The sequence below is a fragment of the Nannospalax galili genome, unplaced genomic scaffold (assembly GCF_000622305.1).
Source record: "Nannospalax galili isolate Female #2095 unplaced genomic scaffold, S.galili_v1.0 scaffold589, whole genome shotgun sequence".
Classification (NCBI taxonomy): Eukaryota; Metazoa; Chordata; class Mammalia; order Rodentia; family Spalacidae; genus Nannospalax; species Nannospalax galili.
This window is the reverse complement of record NW_008360324.1, coordinates 3,311,403-3,332,584: the sequence shown is the minus strand read 5'-3', so window position 1 is coordinate 3,332,584 and position 21,182 is coordinate 3,311,403. Positions and strand designations below refer to the sequence as shown.

General features: G+C 44.6%; 1 protein-coding gene across 7 annotated transcripts in view; it reads right to left on the bottom strand.

The window, feature by feature from the left end:
* Nucleotides 1-21,182, bottom strand: part of Ano2 (anoctamin 2) — a 382,995-nt gene that overhangs the window by 19,430 nt on the left and 342,383 nt on the right. The window lies entirely within an intron of this gene.

Below are 21,182 nucleotides of genomic sequence, written 5' to 3'. Positions count from 1 at the left end.
GCAGCCAGGGCCAGCGCTGTCACTGAGGCAAAGCACTAGATTAGGCACAGCAGGTCTAATAGGGAGATAAGTAACAGGGATACTTTTCTTCCTGCCATCCTTTACCTCCAGAAACTAACCATAGTTGACTAACTTAGGGGTTGGCAATTCAGTAAATAACCAGAGAGAAAGTATTTAGGGATCTGTGGACCGTGTCGTTGTGTCACAGGAATCACTTCTGTCATTAGAATGACAACGACCACAGACAACACAGGAACATGCAGGTTTGTCTATGTGCCCAATAAAGATTTATTTATAAAAGCAGCCTGCAAAGTAGGGTGATGTTGACCCTTCGGCCACAATTTGCCAGTCCTTGATGTAGCTTTGAAAACCACCCCCAAAATTTAGACCCTTTGTGTTTTGTTGTTATAATTTTGGAGACAAAGTCTTGCTATGCAGTCTAGGCTGACTTTGATCTATTGACCCTCCTCCTGGGCACCACCAGGTCCAGCTCTGGAGTCTCCTTTCTGTAGCTATAATCACTGCATTTGTTTGGAAAGTGTTCATTCATCACACATTTATTGAGAGCTTGTGAAACGTCAGGCTCTGTGTCAAGTATTTAAGGAGGCAAAGGTCTGGTCCTGTTGTGGAGGAGCTGCATTTAAAGTGGGGAGTGGTAAAATCATGTGAAGACATTCAATAGGGTTTTTATAAATGTGTTCCAAGAGATAAAGAAGAATGTACTAGAGTCAGAGAGCCAAAGGAGTCAGAACTGAAGTCCACTTAGGGTGGGGGCTAAGGAAAGTCTCTTTGTGGTATACCTTAGCACCATCTAGAAAGATGGACAGGTGGCATCTGAAAACTGAGCTGGAGAGCATCCTGAGTTGCAGGAGCAGTAAGCAAAGGCCTGACAGCCATCCCCCAGCTGCAAGGTGTCTGGACCCTGCCTGGACCTTTGCCACAACCTCCCAAACACTTTCTTTGCCACCATTCTTCCCAGGCTTGTAGCACAGAGCCCTTGTAATCTGACCCTGTCACCTACCTACATATAAAAATTTCCATGGAGTCCCCTTCAAGTACTGAATGCAATCCAGATTCCTTTTTTTGGCATGCAAGTGCTTTAGAGTCCTAACCTGCTTCTCTAGACTCATCTCCAAAATCCTCCCCAACAACAACCGTGATCCTGCTTCCAGCACTTAAGGGACTTATCACTTTCCAGATTCTCCCCCTAGCACCCAGGCTCCTCCCTTCATTTACATATAGTACTCATTCTCTAACTGGTGAACTTCTGTGGGTTCCCAAGAGTACTCTAGTGCCTCCTGCTCTAAACACCCCCTTCCTGTACTCGAGCCTCTATTGGGTGCTGCTGAAAAAATATCTATTCACTTTTTTCTCCACTATAACTAAGGGCTCTGTACAGTCTGGGGGTTTAGTGCACATTTGCTGATGCAATCAATCCAAGTCCTGGGGAGGCTACAGTCTAGCTGGGCTCCCCACATGCTTAGGGGCAGGTTGCAAACCTTTCTGTACCTTAGTTACATCAACTGTAAATTAAAGATCATAAAATAATACCCAGTTAATTGGTATTTCTATGATGTACTTAAAACAATGTCTGGCACCTAATAACTGTTCAATAGATGTTATATAGAGAGAGCTGGGGTGATGGCTTAGTTGGTAAAGTGCTTGCTGCACAAGGATGAGAGCCTGAGTTTCCACCACCAGCACTCACATAAAAAGTCAGGTACAGCAGCATGTATCCCTAACCTCAGTCCCGTGGGATGGCGTGGAAACAGGTGGATCCTTGAGGTTTGCTGGTTAGCCAGTCTAGCCTAAATGGTAAGCTCCAGGCTCAGTGAGATACCCTCTCTCAAAAAACAAAGTGGAGAGCAATACCTGAAGTCAACCTCTGTCCTCCACATGCGCTCATATATAAATAGCATGTACACAAATATTAAAAGGTTATGTATTGTGTATACTTTTAGTCTTACTGAAATCAATATCAACATATACAGATAGTTGCATGCTAAACAGACACACACTTAAGGTTTAAATACCAAATGAGACTCCAGAGACCCAGATCTACACTCAAATGTGGTCCTAACCAGCCACAGTCCTTTGTCCAAGTCTCTGTTTAAACTGATAGATCAAAGGGACTGCTTTGAATTCCCTAAGGTGATCTGATCTAATGCTATGTTTTTTGTTCCCTTAGTTAAATTTCATGATTCCAAGGTAGTCATATAAAGAATGAGAAGCCAGGACCCAAACACAGGGGTATGTGTGTCCATATACAGAGAGGGACTAAGCCAACCACAACAGAGGCTTCCAGAAAAAATGTGCATGGAACTCTACCCAGCCAAAATGCTTCTGATTTGGCAATTTATCAGGCTCAGGGGTGTGGTCACTGTTCTTGATCATACAACCCTATCTCCTGCCACTGTCTTAGAAGTCTAGCGTATTCTCAGCAGCTTCTAGGAGACCAGCAGGTACCAATAGTGTTAAGACACTGGCACCAGGGGTTGGAGAGATGGCTCAGCAGTTAAGAGCAATGGTTGTTCTTTCAGAAGACCCAGGTTCAAATCCCACCACCCACATGGCAGCTAACAACTGTCCATAACTCCAGTTCTAGGGGATCTGATGCCTTCTTCTGTCCTCCGTAGTCATTGTACCACATGGGTGCACTTGTTGTATACATGCACAAGATACACGCATACAACATAAAATGAAAATAAAGCAAAAAAATTATTTAAAAAGACATTGGCACCAGATAGCTCAAGTGTGTCAATGTTAGACTCAGAATGATCACTTAGCTAGCTGGCCAAGGGAGGTGGGGATGGATGGAGAAGTCTTCACAAACACTCTCAGATAGCCAGTTACAAATGCAGCATCTGGGGGCTCCAGAGATGGTTCAGCAGGTTAAAAGCATCTGTTGCATAAGCCTGATGACCTGAGATTGATCTCTAAAACCCACATAAAAAGGCAGATGTAGCAGCATGCATCTATAACCCCAGCACTCAAGTGACGATACAGAAAGCTGAGAGAGGAAAACCAGATGGAAGCTCACAAGCCAGCTAATCTAGAGACAATAGTGCAGACTCAAGAGAGAGACCCTGCTGCCAGGTGTGGTGGTGCACCTTTAACCCAGCACTCGAGGCAGAAGCAGGCGGATCTCTGCAATATCAAGGCCAATGCCAACGTGGTCTACACAGGGAGTTCTAGGACAGCTGGGGCTACAGGGAGACCCTATCTCAAAAAGTAAAAATAAATAAAAAACAGAGAGTCTGCCTCAAAAACAAAGTGGAAGGAGAGAACTGACTCCCAAAAGCTGTCCTCTGTCTACCACATACACACATCCAAAATAAAACACATAAATAAAATAAATAATACATTTAAAACTTCAGTGTGTGTCATATCTTTTAAATGATGCTTTGCAGACAAATTGATTTTAGAGTTGAGTAAAGGTAAGGGCAGAAGAACAAAGGGGGTAGAATTACTGAAGAAAACAAAACAGGTATTGGACACATTCTCTAAAATCTGTAACATGCATGTCTGTATTTAAGTACATATGTGAATGTGTCCTTATTTACAGTCTGAAGTTGGTCTTCTTGGTTCTAATGAGCTCAGGACAAACCATATCATAGGGACTTCCTCCAGCAGAGCTGTGTAAACACTCCAGAGCCTCAGAAGGACTTGGCAAGGACATTCGTGGGGAGGAAAAGGGCAGTTTATTTCTAAGTGATTGTATGTGTACATAGCATGCCCTAGCCATTGAGAAATTCAACTTCCTTCTGGGAGTATGGGGGAAGTGGGACTTTCCACTTGTTCTTGACTCTTTCCTATGAACTTGGGGGCGGGGGGATTGAAATGCTGTCCCCAAGAAATGCCGTGATTGCTTTCTCACCTTTGCAGATCCTCCAGACACCAGCTTTTTTCTCACCACCATTGTTTCATAGTACTAGCATAACGCATTCAATAATTCCCATTGGTTATTCTGGTCCCAGAACCAAAGCTCTAACCTTCTGCCCCTTGCTCTAAGTCTGTGTGGTTGGCACCCGGAGCCTCACGGGGGATGCTCCTCTTCTTCCCTCCGTGGTTCCTTTAGGGTGTCCAGAGCCATGAAAGCCCTCTTTACACAGGGTCCCATTGTTACAGGTGTTGCCTGAGCATTTCCCAGATGTGATTCAACAAGGCAGAAATAAACAGCATGGCTTGTCTTAATTTTGGAAAGAAAAAAAATCATATACATATACATATATATATATATATGCATAACCCTCTAGCATGCAGATGCCAAATGCAAGATTTGCTCCTTTCAAGGGAAGGTTTGGAAGGCTCTATCAGATGGGAGCGCTGCTGGGTTTCACTTCAGAGGACTAGGGATGCCGGCCTTCACCAACACCAGAATTTATTTCTAAAAACAGCAAGCCTTTCTTAGGAAAAGAGCAAAACCGGAAATCCTCGGTGTGCTGCAAGAGAGAAGCCAGCTTGGCTGGGCCAGTGACAGATTAACCCTGGCCAAGCCAATTAGAGAAGAATCTGTAAATTGATTTTCGACTAAATCTTTACAAAGCCTGCTGTAAAGTGCTCCAGAAATTCTAGTTAGAAACACAAAGCCTGGAAATACATCTGGGCACACACTGCATTGGTTTTCTCTTCTCAGATTGCAGAAGCCAGGAACTTTCTAAAATAACCGCGCCAGCCCCACCCTGCCTGATGCTGGAGACAATTACAATCACGGATAATTACCTGGGCTTAGGTTAAAATAACAAGGAGTGAGAGACACTAAACACGACAGCAGGCAGCAAGGACTTATCAGGATAATCTGCATCAAAAGAAATTTGGTGTAGAAAGCAGAATATAATGCACTAGCTGGAGTGGATGGAAAAGATCGTGGTGGAACAAAACTCTCATTTTTCACTCATTTATTTAAAAGTCTTCAGTGAAAATATCTACCCTTCTGTTGTGTATACACGTACACAAACATACACACACACAATAACCTTGGCCTGATGTTCAAGGCTCTATGTGATCTAACCCCAACTTCTCCAAACCCATTTCCTCCCATCCAGTCCATAGTTTGTGCTCAGGGCTAATATTTACTTGGAATGTTGGAGATCATTTCTGCCTGCTTTCCAACAATTCTAAGCCATCTTTGCATTGAGCCTCGTGCACACCTCGACTGGAATTTTCCTTCTGTTCTGTTGTGTGGATGGCTGTTCATCTTTCAGACTCAACTCAGACTTACCCTTCTCCATGAGGCGCTCTCTTCCTCACCTCCCAACTCCCCGAAGCAGACTGGGGTGCTTCTCCTCTTCTCTTCCTTCCCACAATGCTTTGTACATGTCACTCTGTTTATCTGACCTCCTCCCTGGGGATGGACATCCCTGAGGCAGGAAACCATATCTGACTTGTCTACATCCACATTGTCTTCTGTGGTGCTCACCACATAAACAGATATTTCAATGTTATCTGTTTTACAAATGGGAACTTATTTTCAATATCAAACACACAGAGAGAGAGAGAGAGAGAGAGAGAGAGAGAGAGAGAGAGAGAGAGAGAACAGAAAGCTAAAATATGTGAACTGAAAGCATTGTTCTTAATTAAAATGAGTTTTGCAGAGATGAAGAATCAGACTCCATAGAGGAATTCTCCCTATGAAACTCTTTAATGAAAATTTTTCCAATGCTACTAAAAATTTTGATGGTGTCTTATAAATTTTTTCTTCTACAGTTTATCAAAAGGAACACAGTCTGCTGAGAGGAATTCAAACCTGGGGCCTTCAAAAATGTAGAGAATAAGAGACTGTAGAGTGCATGTCCTGGATAGGACTCCTATTTTAGATCTCACACACCCAGGGTTCAGGGACCATTGCAGAAGAGGGGGCAGGAAGATTGTAAGAGCCAGGGGTCATGGAAAACCACAAGGAAACAGAGTTCTCCAGGCTTCTGGAAACTTGCTCATATGAACTTACAGCAATGGTGACAGCGTGTACAAGACCCATGCAAACTCAACCAGACAAAAGCCCAGCACAGAACTGGGGAAATAGAGGAGAAGCCCCAACCTTAGCTGAGGAACTATTGGCAGCTGATCACTGCTGGGTGAGGGAGAGTTGATCTTCTTTAAGGGAGTGATTCAGCAGGGAGGGGTAGGGCTTATGAACCCCTCCCCCATCCATAATGGACTGTTGACAGGGTCAATCTTGTGCAGGCCCAGTGCAGGCAGCCACAGCTGCTGAGTCGTATGCAGAAGATGGCATTCCACAGCCCTTCTCCCTGTCTTATAGCTCTTACATTCTCTCTGTCCCCACATGCACAATGATTCCTGAGCCTTAGAGGTAGTGGTATAGACATCTTGCTTAGGGCTGATCCTCAGCTGTCACTTATTCTCAGCACCTTATGTAGCCCTGGGTTTCTGCAGTTGCTGCCATTCACTGCAAAGAGGTACTTATCTGGTTAAGGCTGGGAGAAGCATTTGTCTAAGTGTCTAAGCATAGATAATGTAGAGGACGGCTTGCCACTGTGTCTATTTAGGGAAACATTAGAAGTAAGTTCCCTCCTAGGGCTTATGACCTCCCCAAGCATGGTTTTTTTGGCTAGGTTTCCAGCAGCAGCAGGTGGGGGTTCCCTTCTGTGGAGTGAGTCTCCGATCCAATCAGAGAGCAGTTGGTTATTATTCTACAAGTGAGCTCACCTTGCCTGGCAGGTTGGTATTATAGTCCATAGGGTTCACAGGTGGGTAAGACCATGGAGGTCTTTTCTCCCTCCTCCAGCACTGCATAGCACCTTCCGGCACTTTGAACGCTAGTGAGTAGGAAGGAAATGTCCAGCTCAGTTTGAGCTCGATCTCTCTGTATCATGCATGTACCATCTGTGGTGTCTTCAGTGATAGGGTCTCATTGACTAGTTCTGTGAAGGCTCCAGTTTTATTCCCCCCAATGTATATTTTTAATTGAATTTTTGTGTATTTCATACAATACGTCTTTTATATTTAGACCTCCCCATCTGCACCTCCCTAAAGTCCCCACACACAGAATTTCGTGCATTCTGTCATATATGTTAAGGCCTATTAAGTCAAGTTTTCCCCAGATGTCCCTCCACTGGAGCCTGATCAGCCTATCTTGCATCACTCCCTTAAAGAAGATCAACTCTCCCTCACCCAGCAGTGATCAGCTGCCAATAGTTCCTCAGCTAAGGTTGGGGCTTCTCCTCTATTTCCCCAGTTCTGTGCTGGGCTTTTGTCTGGTTGAGTTTGCATGGGTCTTGTACACGCTGTCACCATTGCTGTAAGTTCATATGAGCAAGTTTCCAGAAGCCTGGAGAACTCTGTTTCCTTGTGGTTTTCCATGACCCCTGGCTCTTACAATCTTCCTGCCCCCTCTTCTGCAATGGTCCCTGAACCCTGGGTGTGTGAGATCTAAAATAGGAGTCCTATCCAGGACATGCACTCTACAGTCTCTTATTCTCTACATTTTTGAAGGCCCCAGGTTTGAATTCCTCTCAGCAGACTGTGTTCCTTTTGATAAACTGTAGAAGAAAAAATTTATAAGACACCATCAAAATTTTTAGTAGCATTGGAAAAATTTTCATCTAGTTTTCATTAAAGAGTTCCATGTCTGTCATAGGGAGAATTGCTCTATGGAGTCTGATTCTGGGAGAGTGGGAGACATGGTCATCAGTTGTGTGCATACTGGTGCATCCACAAGACTTAAATGAATAGTCCTATACCCATGGTCACACAGGGGGCCCTGGTCAAACTCCGTGGGTCGCAAACAAAACAAAAAAGATAGGAGTGTGGGAAAGAGCTAAGTACAAAGAACAGGACTGGACTAGGGTTGGAGAGAGAGAACGAGAAACAGAGTAATCAGAATGCATTAATACACATGTGTGAAATGGTCAAAAAACCTATTCAATTAATTTAAAAATGTAAAACTTTGAGCTGGGTGTGGTGGCCTGTAGTCCCAGCACTTGGGAGGCAGAGGCAGGCGGACCTCTGTGAATTCAAGGGGAATCTTTACCACTCAATAACCCTGAATTCATTCAACCTCTCACTCTCTTTTCCAAAAAAAAAAAAAAAAAAAAAAAAAAAAAGTGAAACTTCATTAATATTGATATTAAAAGTAAGATGCAAAAGAAAAACTGGCAAATGACATATTATGCTGATAAGTTCATTCAGAAATAGTTAACTGTATTGCTAATAAATACAATTAAAGCCCACTAGAAAAAGTGATGGCAAATAATCTAAATTAGGTAATACTAAGTAAATAGTTTCAGTACAATTATCAACAGAGAAATAATGTCTTTTATTATTTAGCTACCAATGTCTTACGGAGGTGTAGCATTGCTCCCTCAGTGGCTTGACTATTAACAGGAGGGTTGACATTAGAGCATAAGCTAGGGAATATCCTATGCATTTATTCAAATGTCACAGTGATTTTAAGCTCTGCACATGAAGGATTTGATTGATTATTTTATGTTACATTTATGAGGTAGTCTTTGGTATTTATCTCTTTTATTTGATTTTTCTCTGGGTTAAACCTTTACTTTAGGGCTGGAGAAATGGCTCAGCGGTTAAGAGCACTGACTGCTCTTGCAGAGGATCCGGGTTCGATTCCCAGCACCCACATGGTGGCTGCAAACCACCTTAGCTCCGGTTCCAGGGGAATCTGACACCCTCTTCTGACCTCTTCGGCATTGCACAACATGGGTGCACTCACATACATGCAGGCAATACACACATACACATAAAATAATAAGTATATTTTTTAAAAACTTTATTTTATCTTTTAAAAAAGGAAGAAAGAAAACTGGGGCCTTAAGAGTCTTCCCTTTCTGTGAGGCAGTGATGAGCCGGGAAGGGGGAAAGCCGAGGGCCACGGTGTGCCTGTTGCTCATGTAGAAGGAGGCTTCTGCTGCTGATAGAAACACTTGAAAAAGTCAGCACTATTTCATAAGTCAGCACTTTAAAGCTGTGCCCAGCCATCTCCTTCTAAGGGTATCCTGTGAAAACCACAAACAACCCCAGGTGTCAATGGACAAAGAGACCATGAGAAGAAGAGCAGGAGTTACATCCCCGGCCTGGCCCTCTGCTGCTTAGAAACCAGTGGGCTATGACTTCCCAGTATCTACCAATTCAGTCTTTCCTTCCTTCCCTCCCTCCCTCATTCATTCGTTCAGCAGTCCACCAACTGGAACTTGAAGTTCATTTCTAGGAAACAACAGCTAGTTATGCTATGGTTTGAACGCTTCCTCCCAAACATGTGTTAGAACTCAGTCACAATGCAACAGTGTTGAGAGCTGGCACCTTTGAGAGGTGACTTGGTCACAAGGACTTGGTCATTATCATAGGAATAGGTTAAGTGTTAGGAAAGTTTGGCCCTGTCTTGATCTACATTCTCTCTTTCTATCTTGCCCTTCTGCCTTCTACAATTAGATGACAGTGTAGGAAGGGTCTCACTAGTAGCTATAGCCATGGTCTTGGACTTCAAGACTCCAAAACCATGAGTGAAATAAATCTTTTTTGTTTATAAATTACCCAGCCTCTAGCATTCTGTTATAGCAACACAAGGCAGACTAAAACAAACAGATCACTGTTACCCTTCCAAGAGCTCAAAGAACACAGTGGGTAAGAGAGATATGTAAACATGCCTTGATAGCATCAAGGAGTTCAGATGCTAGCCGTAGTCCCATTTACAGGATGCTGTGGAGCACCGGGCAGGAATAACTTGCTCCCATCAGCAGCTCCCTGGAAGTTCCACACAATTCGTGATCATTGGGTTTGATCTGACCACCATGTAAAAGAGTGTGTGAAGGTCTGTTGAATGGTCAGGAGTTAAGATCTTTCTGAGCAGGGCTTGGTGGTGGACACCTTTAATCCCAGCACTCAGGAGGCAGAGGCAAGCCAACATCTGTGAGATGGAGGCCAGCCTTGTCTACACAGCAAGTTCTAGGCCAGCTGAAGTTATAAGGAGACCCCATCTCAAAAAACAAGCAAATGAACAATAAAAAGGGTGACTTCTGCTCAGTTGATCCAAATTCACAAGCTACTCAGGAAACAAAAGCAGTAAGTGGAATCCCCATCCACTCTGTGGGGTTTATGCAATAGTCAGGCTCCATTCAGAAACCTCAGAAACCTCAAGATGCCAGAACAGGAAGGGACAGGCTTGTAGTGTGTAAATCGTAAGTTTGCTGCTCTGAAAATCAGTGCAACACCAGGACAAGCCTGTGAGGTACATTTGATTCTGACTTTCTTTGTTTCTTTGTCCTTAAAGGACACCCAGTCACCACTTTTCCCCCAGTCTTACAACAAAATTAAGGCGTTGTTGAAACCTACTGATTCACTTCCGGAGGACCTGGTGAATTTCCAGTGGGTTATGGAGTAAACAAATGGATAGGCTGACTTGCCTGCTTTGTTTACTTCATCCCCCGGGAGTGGGAGGACGAAGGCAGCAGTGAGCTTACTCTTCCCTCTGTCCACTCACAGCACTACAGCTACAGGGAGGCACGGCAAGGAAGCCAGAGGAGACCAGAAAACGCTTCCAAGTGGCAGATTATGTGAACTCATGTATTTTAGTTCATTTTTCTAAAAGGCTGTGAGTGAACAAATCAAAATAAAAAGGAGAAAATTAGATTTGAAAATACAATGAAGTTTATGGAAATTATACCAAAAAGGAAATAAAAAACCCAGAAAATTAAGTAAAAACAAATATGTAAACGTTGGGGACCCAAAATGTGACTATGCCATGACAGAGTTCCTCCTGAACTTCCCAGCTGTACGAAGAGAAATGAGGCAGCAGTACATTCCCCCAGAAGTTTTAAATTAAGAGTATCTTCCACCTATCCATTCACTCCTCCATTCAATCACTCATTCCCCCATTCAATCATTCATTCCTCCATTCCCTCATCCATTCCTCCATTCTCTCACTCAGCCATTTCTCCATTCACTTGTTCAGTTTTCCATTCATTCATCCATTCCTCTAGTCAATCATCCATTCACTAGTTCATTCATTCATACATTCCTCCATTCATTCACTCATCCATTCTGCCATTCAATCGGCCATTCCTCCATTCATTATCTATTCCTCCATTCAATTAGTCCTTCATTCACTTGTTCATTCCTCCATTCAATTATCCATCCCTCCATTCAATCATTCATTCTTCCATTCACTCATCCATTCCTCCATTCAATCATACATTTCTCCATTCACTCATCCATTCTTCCATTCACTCAACAATTCCTCCAATCATTCATTTTTCCATTCCACCATTCACTCATCCATTCCTCCATTCAAGCATTCATTCCTCCAGTCAATTATTTATTCCTCCATTCACTCATCCATTCCTCCATTCACTTGTTCATTCCTCCATTCAATCATTCATTTCTCTGTTCACTCATTCATTCTTCCAACACTGGCCAGGTATCTTTTGCATAGTGGGAGTAGTAAACAGAACTAGTGTAGGAGAGTGGTATCCAGATATTGTGTTGCTTCTTCTCCTAAGTCTGCATGGGAGGAGGGATCCCTAGTATAGACAACACTAAGCAACATATGCCTCAGAAGTAAAGGGAGACAAATGACCTGGGACTCACCCTACTTCCCAGAAATACTGGAACAGGGCTGGGTGCTGCCTGAACTGTGGTTAAGTGCCATTTAAAGAAGGGGCAGGTACCCAAGTATCCAGTACAATGACTCAGGTCCTATAAACAGGATGACTCAGGGGAAAGAATTTCCTGGTGCCCTTGACTTGGAGCACACAAACTTAAGAGTCTGGTGTGACAGATGTGTGAGCTTCAGTGCTGATGGTGTCTCAAATCACCTACATTCAGCCTCTGTTGGAGACTGGAGATTAGACAGTCCCTGATATGTATGACTAAAGAACAGCAGAATGGAAGGGACTCTTGAATGTCACTGGCTAGTCCTCCATCAGAAGCATCTATCCATCTGTTCTTTCTTTAATAAGTGGCTACTTCCCCCTGACCATATCCAGAGTGGACTACCATAACTCCCAGAGCCATCTGGTTCCATTCTTAACTCTCTCCCTCTGTAAGTCACTGTGACTCTACTGTATGCTGTGGTTTGAATGTAAAATGTCCCCCATAGGCTCATGTGTTTGAACACTGGTTTTCAGCTGGTGGTACTGTTTTAAGAGGTTAAGGAACCTTTGGGACTATGGCCTGGCTAGCAGGAGTTGATCACTGGGGGCCGACCTTGAAGGTGATATTCACTTCTGGTTCCAGCCCAGTCTCTATGCTTCCTGATCCATCAAGATGTAAGGACCTGCCACCTTATTCCCCCACCACTGAGGATGGAGCCACCCCAACTCCACACCTTCCTTGCCCGACAGGCTGAATCCCCTGATGAAAAAAAGTAACTGATATAGGGATGTCTGTTATAAAGCAATATCTATCTGATGAGTAATTCTTAGGATGTTTAGCCTGAACTACCCAGATAATTTTCTAAGTGCCACAGTTCATATTCATATTTCTGAATTAGTTACTTAACAGTACACTCACTACTAGTATGTCTGTAGGGGGATTTCCAGAGAGGATTGGTTTGTGGAACAGTAAATGAGGGCTGTAACAACCCACCATGAAAGTGACTGACACTTTCCGACAGATGTGATGTGAGTGTGTGGATTTGTCCTTACTTTTGTGTTGATCATTGTATCCGGAGCATATGACAGAGGCTGTTCACTCCACAGCAGACCAGGAAACAGAGAGTGAGGCTGGAACCAGAGGTCAGTCTATAAACCTCAAGGGCCTGACTTCCACCAGCTAGGCCTATCCTCTATATTTATTCTGCCCTCAAGAAGTTTTTCCCAAAATTGAGTGTATATCATGAATAAAGGCCTTAGTGTTCAGGTGTGAAAAACTCACAATTGTAGCATTTATGTATGGGGATAAAATGACAATGAAACTTTATCAAAAATTCATCTGGATCTTGTCACTAAACACCTCTTACAGGATTAAAACTGGGACTATATTTTTTTCTGCCAAGTTCTGCTCTGTAGAAAAAGTCTAATGGCTACAAGAGTCCAGAGAACTTAGCTTGCAGCTCTTAAAGCAACGAAAGAATTTCTCCTCATCGGGCCCTGAGGAAAACTCCACCACTCCGCTGTGAGAGGCCAGCGGAGCAGTTCTGAAGCCGCCTTTTGGGGCTGGGGCAGTCATGATTGATGCTGTGGCCTACTCCTGGGCCAGCTTTCTTCCTCCTCTCATAGAGATGGGGGAGGGGGCTCGACCCTTGAAGTCCTTCTTAGTAAGCTCTTCAGGAAAAGGGTTTGATACTGGAGATTCCCTCAAAAGCTCCGCTGCTCCCCGCACAGGTTTTTCCAGTAATCCCTCATGCTCAGGTTTCCCTGTGTGTGGAGCCTGCCCATCCCCACAGCCACTGCTACCCAAAGGAAGCGCCTCCTCCTCACACCGACTTCCAGCCTGCCCATTCTGCAGTCCCCTGCACCTCAGGCCCCTCCCCACCCCAGGCCTGCTGGGCCCTGGGGCCCCAGCTTCCAGATCAATTTAGAAAAATGTAAATATAATACATCTCTCCCTGCTGCTGCCCTCCAATGATGCCCTACCATTATGACCTGCAGGCTGCAGTGGGCTCAGCACACTTCCTGTCTATGTGGGTGGTCCTGGGGATCATGGGAAGGAAGCTGACAGCTGAGAGCAAGGCCCAGGATCACCATGTCAGGCACACCAGTGGGAGTGGGCAGCTTTGGTTTCATTGCTCATTTTTTGTTCCAAGTCCAAGACTAGTGCCCTTCTGGACCTGGGGAGGACCAGCCAGTTGGGAAGGAAGGATGAGACCTCACTCCCCTCTGTCCCTCCACTGAGCCCAACTTCCCATGGATCCTGATGAAAATCTCCTGTAGAATGATTTGGAGAGGGGCTCTAGGCTCAGTTCCATTAATGAGTCATTAGGGTGACACTAAACACCTCCTACAACCTTGGGCCTCTTGGATTTGAGGTGCATTGTTTATTGGGTATATGTAAACAAAGACCAGAATCGGAAAGGAGCCAGGTGGTTATCAGCCCAGTGTTTTGAAATTCCTTACTGTACTCTGGACACTTGCTGCAAAAAACTGTAATGTGATAGCACTTCCTGCCATTGGTGCGTGCTGAAAGTTCCCTTACTAGTCACTCAAAACCATGCAGGAATCTCAGAAGCAGGGTAACGCTGGCTCAGCTCTACCTTCTATTTCCAAGATATTCATAGCTGTGCATAACTTATGACACACTGTGCCATCAGCTTTGACCATTGATGACAGGTAGGTTATATCACATTAAGGGGCAGATCATCTTCTGGTTTAATTCTCTGTGATATGGAGGAAGAAAGAGAAGCCCAGAGAGATGATGGGTCCAAAGGCCACACCACTAGCTTGCTTGAGACAGAGCTGAAGCCTTACCCAAGGTGCACAGGGAAGAAGGAGATTGTGCTCTCTGCCTTACATTGATCAGACAAAGATGCAAGAGGTGACAGATGTAGAATGGCTTTTACTTCAAGGACAAAGGTGCAGAGAAATCAGAAAGTAACAGAATAGTAACTGTCCCCATCCACTGGAATGGCAGAAACCATTACTTCCTTAGAGATTCTCTCTCTCTCTCTCTCTCTCTCTCTCTCTCTCTCTCTCTCTCGTTTCCCAGAGCTGCCATCTAGAAGCACATGGATGGGCTCAGGTTTCACCTTCTCTCATTTCCTTGGCTTACTCTGGGAAGGAGGGCAAAATAGCCAGGTGGGGGAAGGGGAGCAGGCGGAGGGGAGGGGGAGGGGGAGGAATTGGGGCTTAGAAGGAGGAGGAGAAGGGGCAGCGAAGGAGAAACAAGGATAGCATACTCTTGATAATCCACTCACAGGATTAGCAGCCCATAAATACTGACCAGCAGCGCTGGCAGCCTCCAAGAGAGGGGGAAAGGTCTAGAATGTTCTTAGTGTCCATGCTGTGAGAGGCACTGGGTAAGGCTGCAAGTCCAGGAACCTGCCCTGGGAATTTCTTGCGAACAGGCACCGCTAGTTTAGGAAGCAGCTTGTCTGAAATCCTGTGGGGAAGGGGGCTAAAATATGGTGGGAAGGGACACTTCACAGAGCCAGTAACATTGATTTTGTGTAATGGGGAAAAAAAAAAAATGAGGAAGACACTCCAGAGGGAAGATCAAGGCGAACACACATGGCAAACCCATCAAGTAGGGGTGTATGTAGAGCAGATATGAACAAGCAATAACCTTGAGAGCTTTCAAGTGAGAGCCAGGAAGACAAGTGGACTAGAGGACAGTGAGGTAGAGGACTCAAGATTTCAAGGTAACCAAGTCTCCACAAAGATCAGCTTAGGAGTGCTCCCCCGTCATTCCTTTTGGGCTCTTTCCTGCCTTGTGGGAAGCCTCAAAATACATGTGGGGTGGTAACTAGGAAATGAGCCACCTGTACCTATGTTGGGTCACATAGGTAGTTTTTATAACTCAGGGATGTTTGGTGAGTAGACAAGTATAAGACAAGGCAAAAGGAGAAAATGCAGTCATCCTGGCAGGAGAGGAGATCTACAGAGAGACACGTTGGCTCTCTTTAGCTATCAGACTATTGAAACACTGGAAGATGATGATCAGTGATGAATGGAACCATGCTTGGATCAGGCCTGCTTAGTTATGCATACCTCATGCCTTCTGTTTAAGCCTAGCCCTCATGTCAGCATCCCAAAGACTGGCATGGGGGTCACTGGACTACTTTAGCTTTATTAATTCCTTTTCTCAATGTGGTCACATTGCATAAATCTTCTTACTCTGTTTTTCTACTATTGTCTCTTTAATAGGCATATTGAGGCCTGGTGGCCACATCAGTTGGGACTCTCAGAGCCCTGGTCTAACCCTACAAACTCCAGTAACAACAAGAAGACATTTCTATATTACACATCTCCAGATAACTGAATGGAAGCTGCAAAGCCCTGGTCTCCTGAGGTACCAGAGGCAGGGGAGTTTTCCTCCTATGATAGTGAGATCTTTCTGGTCACCATCTGCTTCACTGTCTCTGAAGCCCTGGAGTACCCAGGCCACATCTGTTATGACTATGTCCTGACACTCCTGATGCTACAACACTGTCCCCAAGATGGCTGGGTCCCAAGGGGGCCTGCATTGGGATGACATAGATTTGGAATTGAAGTTCAAGCGAAATCTTTAAGGTCAACTCTCTGGGCAAGCCAAGTCAGCTTTACGTTTTACTTTGTCCACTTCTAAGAACTTGGTCCCCAAAAGGACAGGGAGGGAAAATAAAAAATGAAGCAACTTCACTTTGAGGGAAACCCTTAGAATAAACATAGATTACATTTAACATGAGAGGTAAAAATTGATACATAAAAAGAAATATTTAAATATGTCCGTGTGAAAGTAAGAGGCCCAAGTATCCTGGTTTCTATTTCTCTGCCATTACCGAAAGCAGAGGGGCAGAGCTATTCATTCAAGACTTTGTTGAGATGTTTCTGCCTTCCAGAATCTGTGCTGAAAAGTGTGGCTAGAGGATTAAGGCAGTCTTTGCCTACAAGGTGCCCACATTTTCTAAAGTGTACACATGGAAAGGATGAGCAGGAGAAAAAGTGAAGGTGGAGAATTAGAAAATGCATCCAAGAGCAAACAGGTATGAGATGGAACAACCCAGAAAGAGCTTGTGGACAGGTAGACTAGAACAGTACACACCAACAGGTATATGTGCCCTGAGGAAGGGACAGCCAGATGTGACAGAGCTCATGAATGCCTGCATGTTATACTAAGGTGATAGACTGTCCCAGTTGGAGAAAACCAGAAGTCCTCTGAAACAGCTGCCGACCTTATCTGCCTCTGAGACTGCTACTAACCTTAGGGATCAATCACACCAGATTGGCCACTCCTGGAATTCATGGGGAACTGTTTGAAACAGCCTGTTGCTAAAGATAGCCTGTCCTGCTTGAGCAGGTGGCTCCAAAAGATGAGGCACGAGGACCCCTGCAGCCGGATCCGCTTCCTCATGCCCCAGCCCCTATATGATCTCTAACTCTCCCCATTCACAGTACAGTTGCTTCCATCCCGAGGGAATGCTGCTGTCTGCTGTCACCCATGCTTGAATAAACACAGCCTCCTCTGAGGTCAGGTGTGGCCTCTTTCTTTCTCTCCTATTGTTCCTGTATTCTGAGTTCCAAAACCTAATACTAGGGAATGTGACTTCATCTTAAGAGAAGACAGTAGTACTTAAGGATCTGAAGAAGAAAAGGCTGTGCATTGATAGCATGTTTGAAGATGTTTTAAAAAGGGAAGATGAATATAGGACAGGGGAAAAGGATTTAGGGAGACAAGTTAGGATGCATGTGCAGTAACTCAAAGAATGAAGGCTTAACCAGGAATTCAAAATTCTTAGTAGAGGCAAAAGCAGTGAGGGAAGGATCCATGAGTAAGAAAAGTTCCAGGATCATATTAATCAGACATCCCTTTAGATATCATTACTTTAAAGGTGGGAAGAAGTCATGCAGCAGGCACTTATAAGCTGCTTTTGCTAAAGAGCACTGACTCCTGATTTGGGCACACAAGGTAACTGAAAACAGTATGAAAGTCTGGTATCTCTGCCTTCACTTTGAGTCTACACTGTGGCTGAGGCACAGACATTGGTTGTCCTTAACCTTTCTTTCTGAGTTACCTCAGGAAGAGTAAAACCTGGCAGGATAGACCATCCTCCTAAATAAGATGATTATCCATAAGGGCAAGGCTTAACCCTCAGGTATTAACAGATTAAAATTTTAACAATGGAACTGGAGAGATAACTCTGTGGTTAAGAACACTGGCTACTCTTGCAGAGGATCCAGGTTTGGTTCCTAGGATCCACATGGCAGCTAGCAATTGTCCGTAATCTCCAGTTCTAGGGATTCAATACCCTCTTCTGGCCTCCACATGTATTGCACACACATGGTATACTTACATACATGTAGGCACAACACTGATGGCCAGAATGCACCTTGACCAGGACTGCTTGATCATGTATACCTGTTGCTTCCATTTAAATTCTTTATTTTATTTTTCGTGTATGAATAGATTGCCTGCATATATGTAAGTGTACTTATGTTGTGCAATGCACACAGAGGTTAGAAGAGAGCATTGGATTCCCTTGGAATCGAAGTTAGCTGCCCTGTGGGTGTTGGGAATCAAACACAGGTCCTCTGGAAGAGCATCCAGTCTCTTAACTGCTGAGCCATCTCTCCAGCCCCCTCTTGTATCCATTTAACCTAAACCTCGTGTCAGTATTCCTGAAGATGGACTTGAGGTAACTGTGTAACCTTCTTGACAGGAATGAAAATTTTCTAAGGAGACACCATGCCCATCCTTCTAGATATCAGATTGTGAGACAATGGACCCCCTCCTTCCCAGTTTTGGAATTTACCCAAGGATCTCATGCTGGGTACAGGAAATGGCTGGGAGCTTGGTGCGCCAGACAGGTGAGGAGCTTGTCTCTTGGAAAGAGATTTCATACAGTTCTGACAACTTGTCAGATCACCTTGTAGGAGAGACTGAAGCCCAAATAATCATAAAGGGTGAGCCATTGCTTCACCAGGACTGCTTAGCAATACACACCTCTTAGCTCTGTTTAAACCTAAGCTTCATATCAGAGATGAACTTGGAATGGGGGTGTCACTGGATCTCTTTGTTCTTTTTCTCAATGTGGTCACAATGAACTTCTTCTTTTTTGCTTTTCATTATTACCTGTCTATTTAACTAGCTGGTTAAGGGTGGATGGTTGAGCCTAGTTTGTTAAGTGCTGAGATCAGACTATTCCCTGATCTAAGTTACTCCATATTGTGCAACATGGTAGTTTTTCAGACTGTGACTTACCCTGAGAGACTCCATTTTACACGCAGTTTTTGACTCTAATTTGAGGATGGACGATGACACGATACTTGGGTAGACACAGAAATGGTACCATCTGTCCAGCACCACTCATGAAGTACAGACTGATAAACGATTTATTCCTGGGACTAGAAATGGTGCCACCCCCTAAATTTATCAGGGTGAATCAAGATCGTAGGGGCACATGGGCATATTAAAATCATATCAAGGAAACCAGGCCCAAGAACTTATCAGACATCAGACCAAGGAAAGGATATAGCTCTCTCCTCTGGACCCATAAAGAGGTAGACACTCAGCACTGTCACAGCAACAGCCACCCCTTGTCTGTCATCTGGCCACTTGGTATATCCAGGCAAAGAGCTCCTAAATGTCCCAGGGGCTTTAGCTGGGCTTGCTCCCTGTTACTGATGTCCCCCACTCAATTGCTATCTGCCCATCTTCCTATTCCTCCATCTGGACCTGGTCCTGCCTTTTGTCTCTGCAGCTGGAATTCACTTTATAGCCTGGATCTCAACCCTGTGACCCATAGTTGGCCCGACTTGTAGCCATCCAAGCTTCTCTAGCACCTTCTCTGCAGCTGGATTGGGTTCCTCATCTTATAAATATGGACTCTGTATATTTCTATCACCTCCCCTCCTTCTCAGTACAAAACCTCTTCAAACCTACTGTGGTCTGTTAACTCTTAGAGCCATTCTGTAACACACACACACACACACACACACACACACACACACACACATTTTAATTATGCCATGTATAATATGTGATCTGGAAGTTTATATTAGTAATTAAGATTTGAATAAGGGGTAGGGCAATGACTCTCTGGGTAAGAGTACTTGTTGCCCCGAACTTGGATCTCTGGAACCCATGTAAAAGCCAGACTTGGTAGTACATGTCTACAATCCAAGCACTCTTATGACAGAAGAGATGGGAAGTAGAGACAGGAGAATCCTCAGCCAGCCTGGGATACACAGCATAGCAGCAAACAGCAAACCCTCCCTCAAAAGCAGGGTGGAAAGTGAATACCCACAACTGAGGTTGTCCTTTGACCTCACATACATGCCATGGAACACACACCCTCACACAAAGACACACACACAGACACACACACACACACACACATATTTTTAAGATTGGAATAAAGACCCTTTTGGCCTTGGCCAGGTTATCAAGGAAAGTGAGACAATCTGGCAAATTGCTGCTATTGGAACTGATGTACTTTGTGAGTTGATTGCTATTTAATGATACCTGACATTATGGAAAGATACAGACAGGTTCATCTATTTTCTGTCATAACACTCACAATAGGGCAGCCAAGGTTCTGGCCCTAACGATTCTGGGGACAACTGGGCCTCTTTACCTTTTCTCTTTACAGTGTAGCTACAGTGAATCAACGCCCTCTGCTTTTGGCTGTTATTTATCTAATTGGCATGGTAGGGCTGGGGGGCCAAGCCTAACCTGTTGGGCTTCCAGAATTTGGGCTTTTGCTTTTAAAACCCCAGTAGTGGAGAATAAATAAGTAAGGAACCATACTAGGTGTGCTGGACAGCTTTAGTGTCAACTTGACACACCTGGGTTGAGGGAGCCTCAGTTGGGGAATTGCCTCTATTGGACTGGCCTGTGGCCATGTCTGAGGGGCATCTTCTTGATGAGTGATGTGGGAGGGCCCAGCCCACTGTGGGTGATGCCACCCCTGGGCAGGTGGGCCTATGTTGCTTAAGAAAGAAGGCTGAGCAGGGACCAGGGAACAAGCCAGTAAGCAGTGTTCCTCCATGGCCTGCGATCTAGCTCCTGCCTCCAGGTTCCTTCCCTGAGTTCCTACCTTGGGCTCCCGGATGAACTGTGACCCAGGATATATAAGCTAAATAAACCCTTTCCTCCCCAAGTTGGTAGTGGTCAGAGTATTTTGTCACAGCAATGAAGAAACAAACCAGAACACCAGGTCATGACTTCTCCATCTAAGTGCAAGAATTCAAACTTAGCAATACTCAGGTGCTACTGCAGGGTTCTAAGGCCCTGGATTCTGAGGTAGGAGAACCCCTTCATTTCCCCTAGGTGGCTGTCCCCTGCAGGCTTTGGTGGGCATTTCCAGAAAGCCAGAGAGACTGAGAGCAAGTGTCCCTTCAAGATACCATCTGAGAGCCAGGCACAGTGGCACAAGCCTCTAATCCCAGCAGAAGCAGAGGCAGAAGGATCTTTGTGAGATCAAGTCCGGCTTGGTCTATGTAGTGAGTTCCAGGCCAGCTAGGGCTATCAGGAGACCCTGTCTCAAAAACAACAACAACAGAATGAAAAAAAAAAAAAAAAAAAAAAAACTTCAAAAAAGGGCCCCTGACTAGGGACTTAAAGGACAGTTTTTT